The sequence below is a fragment of the Silene latifolia genome, chromosome 1 (genome assembly GCF_048544455.1).
Source record: "Silene latifolia isolate original U9 population chromosome 1, ASM4854445v1, whole genome shotgun sequence".
NCBI lineage: Eukaryota > Viridiplantae > Streptophyta > Magnoliopsida > Caryophyllales > Caryophyllaceae > Silene > Silene latifolia.
The window spans coordinates 84,078,869-84,089,187 of NC_133526.1; positions in this window are offsets into that span (position 1 = coordinate 84,078,869).

Below are 10,319 nucleotides of genomic sequence, written 5' to 3' on the forward strand. Positions count from 1 at the left end.
ATATGTACAAACTGAAACTCACAGGAAGCAACATCAAACAAAACAACAATTTATGTATAACTGGTATGTACTTTCGAAACTCGAATCATAATCATCCCGCCTACTCCACCACAACCGGTGACGACATCGCAACACCGCCACCAACAGCCACACCGCAGCACGAAAATACCCGCATCACAACACTAAATACCGTGCCCAGATCATCACCCAAGGCACTACAACCACACCGATAGACATCACAATATACACACTCCCATAAACACTAACGCAGAAATAACTTCCCGGACAAGAAAACTTACTCAAGACTGCTTTACTAGATCACAACACCATATATCATGCGGAATAAACAGACAAGAATCTCATGCATACCACCCCCACCTTTTCACGGAATAAACATATATCATGAATACACATGCAAGTATAACCAGTCATGTCAGTCCACCTAAACTATCACTTTTGATCATCATTCCATTAAGTTACCGTATCCAACATATATTACAGAACATTCAGATAACAACATTATAACTATCACATCACACCGCTTCTCGTGAGGTCACAACCTCACACAAACATTTATATACATCTTTGACCCATAATCACATCCAACTAGTCAATCCTGATCACGTAAGTTACCACTCAACAAAGGTTACCTGTCGCCCGAGCTTAACTCATATGCCCCTCATAACATATTCCCCCATTCGCACAACCATCACCTCCTGCCAAGTATAACCATACCATTATTATTCAACTATTAGCATCCGCCTCATCTAACCATATCTTATACCCTCTCACAATCATACACAACAATCAGGTCTCTACCAAATCAACCTCTTTAGAATTGCTACCTTTCTAATATACCATCACTCTTAACCACTAGTCACAAACCATAACACTACCACTGTCCGGACATCAAACCTCTTACACTCATCTCCAAACATCACGATTTCTTTCCTATCTTTGGTTAACATCCCAAATAACGAACATCAAATCCACCAACAAAATTTACCTCAACATTCTTCCCAACACTATCCTTAACTGTATCGTCATCTAACTCTCCACCAATATCTCATATCGTGTAGATACTCTATCAACCTCTTACTCCCTTAATTCCTCAAAACCCATGAATAATCATGTTGTCCCGAAACTCATATGTAACCGTTAACTCAAATCCTCATGATAGTATCATACATATTGACGATACCTTACTTTTATATCACATAACTCCGGTCAATATTTTCCTAGTTTTACTCCCCTCATTCTTTTCTTTTACACTCGACAAAATCAATTAACCATAAAACTCCTTATTACTTCTTTCTAACTCTTTAGTGCTCCGATTATCTTTTCATTGCTCCAAAACTCAAATCCCATTATTTCTTATCGATATTATCTCACTCTTCCTTACCATGGATCTTCTCTTATCATGCTATCACTCTCACTTATCACCAAGCAATCTGCACGGTCAGTCCACTCCACCTCGTTTTTTTTTTCAATCCCAAACTCATTTCATACTGTTAACTATCCAAGAAAATCACACATTAGTTCCACCTCTTGATAAACCAAATTCCCAAACTCACTCGCTATCTGCAAACCCACGTCGCTGCATAACTCAATCTAAGCTCTTTATACCCCATTTCTTTCCATTTACCTATAACGACCTTTCCATTACATATATTCTTAACCAACTGAGTGATAACTACTTCCCTTCATAATCCTTAAACATCCAAAGTTACCACCATATGCGTCTCTCATTTCAATCTTTCATTCCCACGTTCCATAAACTTACATCACCCTTTGCCCACATTCACTTACTTTTACATTACTCAACACACAATCATATCACTCATCCCGTCTCACAAAACATGCTCTATGCCTCAATTAAGCCTTGCCAATCTTCCTTTTCTTTTTCCTCTATCTATCACAACCACATATAACTCATGTCCTCTCCACCGAACTCATACTCACCATAGGTGCCACTCACTACACCATAAGATTGGGTAACTTACGCATCAGGATCAACATACATATAAAACAATGCATAAAGAAGCAAAATAACACCTTTGAATTAAACATAATATGCAACGAAGTCAAAAGATAAGCATATGACCCAAAATAGGGCTCACTAGATCGAGTACAGGCCACTCGATCGAGTAAGTGACTTACTCGATCGAGTAGATGAAAGTCAGAGATACGTATATAAAAATTACCAGGACTACTCGATCGAGTAAGGGGTACTCGATCGAGTACCAAGGTGCACTGGATCGAGTAAGGGCCACTCGATCGAGTACCCTATGCATTTCTCAGCACTGTCCACTTTTCGTAAAAGGTCATAACTCACTCATTTCTTGGTCGTTTTGGGCGTGTGACCTATCGTTAGAATCGTAAAAGAACAAGCTATCACCTCCAATTGGAATCACATTAAAATCATTTATGCATCTCAAGTTATAACAGTTTAAAGACAACCTCTCTATAATCGAATTACACAACTACTTGATTTTACTTCCAAACAACTTAAACGACAACAAGGTAAACAAAAACAACTCGATGCTCATAAAACCAGTATCCCTAACCACATTTTACTATCTTCAAAAGCCAGACATTAACATCTATCGTGCTCATATAACATTCAACTTATCAATCATGTACTACCCGCATGCTTTAATTTTATAACTTTTCGTAACACAAAACATACTCATACATTACAAATCCTATTTTCATGTTACTAATACAACAATATTATAAATACACTTCGTCACCTAAACGTATTCATAATCACAAAATTCATATTCTCATGCAATTGACACTCCATCTTTTCCAATCACTTCATCCATTTCAACCACATTCGTCATACAACATATACATATGAACAATAGTAGGCATGTATATCAAATCATTATATAAAATTACAAAAACAAAATTATGTATAATCATATCACATCCCCAAATCACATGTTACTAATATAGTCGTATTATAGATCATCCATCCTGCAATATCATTATTCATCACATGTTATCACATATGAACTACTTCCTTTTTCCACCACATTACTCATCATTCTCATACACTTTTCTAACAATTCCAACCAACATTGTAAACCAACTATCATTCAACATGCTTTCAACCAACAACATACAAAATCACACCGATTCATGCCAAAGATCACTATATTGGTACACAATTCACAAAATAAACACATAGCGATCCCGACTCATATCTCATGGTGACCGGTTCAAAATTGTAGGGCGAGTCCGCGACTTTAGGACGTCTCCCAAGCCTTTGCATTAGCTCCTACAACTAATACCCCGGGTTCATTTTAATTCGACTCCCTATGTTCATTAGATTCATTGGTTACAGGTTTTAGGATTGTCGCTCTGATACCATTTTGTAACACCCCCATACTCCAAGTGACTTACCAAGACCACTCAGGTATAAAGATGCTACCATCTCGGTTGCCCGAGGCAATGATAATCATAAGACAATAACGAAACAACATTTAAATAGTATAACTTTAGTGAAAGGTTACAATCCAAACCAAAATACCAAAATACGGTTACATGTTCTCAAAACAACCAACTAAAAGAAATGTTTAAGAAACTATCATGCTACAGCGGAAGACTCTATCATCAGACGGTGGTATCATCCCAGCTATCCCATGTAACTCGACTCATACCTGCTCAACAACTGCTCACCATCCCTGAATGGATCACCACAGTTTTTAAAACAATAAACGGGGTCAGTACTAATCACACAATTTATATAAACCAACAACACAGTAAACAAACAGCTCAATCATCACAGATATACTCCGAACCCCAACCCCAACTTCACAATCCTGACTACACACTAAAGTGTGTAGTCCTGCCAGAGTGCCCATCGCAACAGGTCACTCCATGCCGCCAGTGGGGGACCGCAGCCGTACCCACCAAATCCCCGCTCATCTCCGTCGAGCGATAAACCCAAATTCCTTAATGTGCACATCCCTTCTGTGGCGGGTTCCACGAAAGGCGAATAATGGGCGTGAAGCCACTCCCGCAAGTGACTCCACTCGGCCAGGACGCGCCCAAGAACACAGATGATACAAACAATCACAACTACTATCGGAACCAAATTCAAAGAATCGTCACAATACGAGTATGATAATATTCAACAATCACAAAACACCAACAACACATTATGGGACTAATACCGAGTAGGGAAACCCTACCCGAAAGCAACACAATCAGACGATCTCACAAACCGATATCAAAAGGCTTCTTCCACGAATCCTCCTCCTAACATACAAACATATAATCACTACCAATCAAGAAACACAACAAAAACCCCCAAATCCCCAAATTAGGGTTTAACTAACTTTAACGAAACACTATAAAAATGGTACGTAGATCTTACCCTCGACGCAAGGATCACAAAGGTATAAAGAAAGGTGAAATCCGACCTTCCAAGCTCCGGGATTTGCCAACAATGCGATTGATGCGAAGAACGTAGTTTGTTTTCTCTTTGAAAGTGATTAGGTTTATAAAAGTGTTTAAAGAAAGTGACGGAAGTAATTATATACCAAATTGCATTATTAACAAAACCCGACAAATCACCCCCCCGTAAACCGGCTACTCGATCGAGTAGCTGAGATACTCGATCGAGTGCCCCCTACTCGATCGAGTATCAAGGTTACTCGATCGAGTACCCAACAGGCCAGAAACTATTTTAAAACGCAACACACCCTTACTTGATAGAGTACCCAGAGACTCATAAAACCGTAGTATTACAAGTACGCTTAAAACCGTTTTCAAAACCCTTTTTTCAAATCTATTTTTCAAAACAGCAGCAAAAGACGTCCTAGAAGAAACGCATCAGCAGATGCGCCTTCTGGAAGGATCGCAACATTTGCTGCGCCTCTTTCAGGGGTTGCTTTTATGCTGCTGCCTTTCTTCTTCTTCCTCGAGTATCCGTTCTTTCTTCTGTCTTTCGTTTTCTCCTCTTCTTTCTCTCAAAATTCTTATATTTTCAGTTTATAATTTGTTTTCATTAATGTTTTTCAATAATTTCCGACTTAAATCCCTTATAACTAATATTTGCGGGTTTTCGTCATTAAATTCAAACCCGAATATAAGAGGCTCGATTTGTTCATATCAAGTCCCTTGAATTCGTTTTTGATATATGATTTTGATTATATTTCTTCATCGATCTTTATCTTCCAATTTCCATCTCTAACTCGAGCTATGTACATAAATCCATTTTCGACATCGCAGGATAACTAATGTAACACCCGCGAATTTCCCATTTTGACATTTAAAATTTATTAAACCGTTTGATTTCTTTATTTCATATTTTTGAATTACTCAATTTAATAAATTTAATGTCAAGCACGATTTTTATAAAAGTAATATATAAAAGCTCGTTTATATAAAAATACGTACGATTAAACTATATCTTTAAGGCATGATTTATATAATAATATATGTATACGTATTTTTGGTCGGATAATAATAATGACAGTAATAATAATAATCTTCGTCTTAATTTCCGTCTAGCATTAGACCGTCACATTTTATTTTGTACCTACTTTAATCCGGACCAACCAAAAACCAACAACACATTCACCTACCCTCTTATATTCTACCTTTATATAATCTTTATTAAATATTATTATTATTATATATTATTACTATATATATATATTTATTATTATTATTATTAGATATTATGATTATTATGGTTGATGTTCAGCGTGTCCCTACCCCCCACCCTTCCTTCTTCTTTCTGCTTTTCGAAATCCCTGCAAACACAACAAAACCCACACAAAACCTTCAACCTCCATTTTTGTCGGCCCTTCAAACCAAGATCCCTCCCTTATTTCTCAATCAAACTCCATTATTTTTATACCATTAGCTTCCTCTCTCCGTCCTCATTCTTTTAAGGTAAGAAAGCTTTGATTTTGTTGAATTTTCGAAATGGGTAATTCGTGACAAACTCGGTTTTGTGACCCATGTTACTCGTTTTTCCTCCTTTTTAGTGTTGAAGACTAAAATAAAGCTCGTGCCTTGGACGTTTTCACCTGAGAATACGAGAGTTAAAGGTAACGGTGATAGGTTACTCGACAATTATCGGAATTTCCGTCTTAGGCGTCATTTTGATACGTTCATGTTTAGTAAAGTTTGAGTCTTTATGTTGTTTCGCATTTGTATGATGATTCCCGTCTCGAATAGTGGTTGAAATGGGCTGTTTGATGTCGGTCTGTGCTACGATACTTGAGGTTTTGCCTCTGTTTTGGGACGAGCGAGTTAGTTCCTCAGTTTTGCTTCGTGTTTATTTTGGCCCATAGTTATATCTGCGGCTTCCGTCTTGCCCGTACCCTTTTGTCTCGTGTTGGGGACTGATTATGTTAAGATAAGAACGGTTTATATAATTCGTATGAGCTGTGGTTGGCTCGGTTTTGGACTGAAATGCTGAGGCTGCTTTACACGGTTCCTATGGCTGCTTGTTTGGGTGGTTTTAGTCGTCGTTTGGACTATTTTTAGGATGGGCGTGTGTTGAGTGTCGAGGCCCGTGTCGGCCGGATTTTGGAGCCGTTTTGCAGGCTGTTGGCAGCCGCAAAATGGTATTTGGTTAGCTGTTTTGCAGGGTGGTCAACATGAGCATATAAATGCGTGTGTATATACCCGTTTTAAGCTTGTCTCATTATGGTTGTTGTTACACGATTTTGTGGTTGGCTACTTATATAGGCCGTGGCCTGCTGTGGCCTAGCAGTGGCCTGAGGCAGCCTGGCAGTGGCCTGGCAGCAGCCTAGCAGTAGCTGGCTGTGGCCTGGCCGTGGTCTAGGCAGTGGCCTAGCTAGTTACGGGTTGAGGCCGCGTGTGGTTTGTTGTGAGGTCGAGTGTGAGGTTGCCATAATAGCTTTTGAGCCATGTCTATAAATTGTTGGGCGCTAGTTTAGTTATGTAAAATATTATTAATTCCCGTCTCATGGTTTATATAACGTAACCCGTTAAATGTCATTCATTTACATATTAATTTAATTGGACTTGTCATACTCATCTATTCAGGCTTAACTTGTTAAGTTAATTGGGCTTGCCTCTATTTTATTATTGGGTCATGTTTTGTGGTACTTGGTTACCCACTTTGTTTCCCTTCCTTTTTTTGTTTGATATTTGTTGTGCCCTATATTGGACTTGTTCATACCTCATGGTATTGGGTCAATTTTATAAGATGGTATGGTCTTAGGAGTGGCCCATTTGTGGTTGTCTATGTTTTGGCTCGTAATTCATATAACGTAAATTATTCATTTTCGCTTGTTATATTTTATTTAACCGGCATGTTAAATTATAAAATGGGATATTCATTAATATAATACAACTATGAGATATTTATTATAAGTACTTGTAAGATTCATATTCTTGATAATATCTAGTATTGTTCGGTTGTGAGAGTCTTGGTTCTACCGGATACTAGGGGTGAGCCTGAGGCCCTCTAGTTGCGGTATGAACGTCGGGAGTGATGTTCCCATCCGTACTTATGGTGATGCAGGCCATAAGTATGAATGTGACATTAATCATCCCGGCCCTGAGTTACGGTCCTATCGGATACTAGGGGTGAGCCAGAGGCCCTCTAGTTGCGATATGATTCGTCGGGAGTGATGTTCCCATCCGTACTTATGGTGAGATGCAAGCCATAAGTATGAATGTGACATTAATAATCCCGTTCTATGTGCTTGTTTGTTGTGCTTGTTTGTTGTACTTGTTTGTACTATTTGGCCATGTTTTAAAGGTAACCGCTGAGCCAGATACTTGTTTGTTGTGTCTCGAACATGTTTTAAAGGTAACCTCTGAGTCAGACACTTTTTTGTTGTATTTGGCCATGTTTTAAAGGTAACCGCTGAGTCAGATACTTGTTTGTTGTGTCTCAGACATGTTTTAAAGGTAACCTCTGAGTCGGACACTTGTTTGTTGTATTTGGCCATGTTTTAAAGGTAACCGCTGAGCCAGATACTTGTTTGTTGTGTCTCGGACATGTTTTAAAGGTAACCTCTGAGTCGGACATTTGTTTGTTGTATTTGGCCATGTTTTAAAGGTAAATCGCGAGCCGGATACTTGTTTGTTGTACCTCAGACATGTTTTAAAGGTAACCTCTGAGTCGGTACTTGTTTGTAGTATTTGGACATGTTTTAAAGGTAACCACCGAGCGGATACTTTATGTGTTGTGTCTCGGACATGTTTTAAAGGTAACCTCTGAGCCGGACACTTGTTTGTAGTATTTGAACATGTTTTAAAAGTAACCGCTGAGCCAGATACTTTAGAGGTCGTGCCTTGGACATGTTTTAAAGGTAACCGCTGAGCCAAGGTACTTAAGGACTTGTGTCTCAGACATGCTTTAAAGGTAGCCTCTGAGCCGGATGCTTTGCTTATTATGTGATGTTAGTAGTCCCATTTCATGTATTGTATGTTGTTTGGTTTTCTAAGTTGGATGTATCATATGCCTTATCTATTATTGACTACGCATGTTTTGAATGTTAGTCTTATGTCTGAGTGCTTGCATCAAATAGTTATATTCACGATGTTCTTATATGTTCTTGTTTATCTGTGTTTTGACATTTTGTGGCTGGGAGAACCTTGAGTTACTCCCCACTGACTGTGGCATTCATGTTTACATGAATGACAGGTTGTGAAGATGCTTACGTGGGGAAGACGTGTGGGCTAGCGAGAACTAAACCCTTGGACCTTAGTTGTTAGATTAGAAAACTCTTATATGTTTATTCGTGGGATATCTTTTCCCCGCCTTCTATACTTGGGTTGTAATAACCTAAATTTGTCTATTATTGTATTTGTTTCATTTCGTTTTTGGCACCCGCGTGTTAATCTTTAACTTATTATAAAAAGTTTTAAAAATATCACAAATTTCCGCTATAATTTATTAGTATATTTTCCGCTTTATCGCGGGGTGTCACAACTAACCTATAATATTTCATTCAATTTGTTTTTACCGCTTTATGACGGTTCTTAATGCATGTAATCTGACTAAATATCCTTCACTCGAGTTATATAACTGTAATCAACATTAGTCAACCAACGAACAATAACGATTTAACGAGTCTGGCTTTCACAGTCAGAACCCAACTCAAGAACAGACGCACGGTCTGATGCGCCTCTTCTAAGGGACGCAACAGATGCTCCGTCTGTTCTGAGATGGTTTCTGCCTCTGAACTCATCTCGTTCAGACGTAGGCATTCTGGCTAGGTTTTAATCAACTATTATTTGTATTATTGTCAATAATTCAGCATATTTTCATATTTCCTTTAATTATTTCATTTTCTTTTACCCTTTTTTATTAATTTTCTTCTCAAAATCCTTCTTTTTCGAGCGTACTTGTGACGTAAATTCAAGTTATCTATTGTAATTCAATTGTAATTTATTTCTTTTTATATCTATTTATTTATTTCGTATTATGCATGATTTATTTCCTTGGCAATTCACATGTAATCAACCTAAATTCGAACTTCGACCCATTTGAGTGCTAAATTGTGTGTTCACCGACATAGTATAATCTCACATGCTAGGATTAATCTGTAGAAGTTGCATAGCATGCATTAAAACTGACAACATATCGAGTATAAATAATTTTCCTGATCATTAGTAGAAGTCATTATCGAGGCGGGCGGGATCTAGGTGTTCAAATAAACGAGCTTCCTAATACGTACCCTCACTCCTTACTCAAGATCTATGTGAACATCCGTGTTCATTGACATCACGAGAGTCATTCTAGACATAGAATGCTAAGGGTAATGAATTTATTAGTGTTCATGTCACTACTTTGTGTCTTGACATAGCATGAAGTATTCGAACGGTTCCAATTTTCCATAAAAATTGGTGGCGACTCCACAAATACACGCTTGTCAAACCTTTCACTGGTTTCAATGCCATACAAATTGGTAACGGCTCATGACGTATTTTGGCCTCGCGCCGGAGTTCCATAGGAGAAGTGCTGCTGCCTCGAAACCAACGCGTGGGTGCGCACGGTGCGGGTGGCTGTGTCCACAGTTTGGCTACTCTGCTGGGGATGTTGCACTTAGACTAAGTCTAGTGTTACCTAGGGTGAAACTTGAACAAGGTTAGGGAATAGTTTATATGAGACAGTTGTCAATTTTCATTACTTGACCTTCTTAGGTCGTTTTAGCCAGCCTTCCTGGGCTTAACCCAAACCCATTCGACCAATCGTCCCGTCTGGACGGTGCAAGTTCCTATTTGTGCCCAAAGATGGATATCGATTGACGTAAAACATACCACGATGCTTACTCATATTTGTATCAAGGGCTTTTACTACTCGAGCGAAT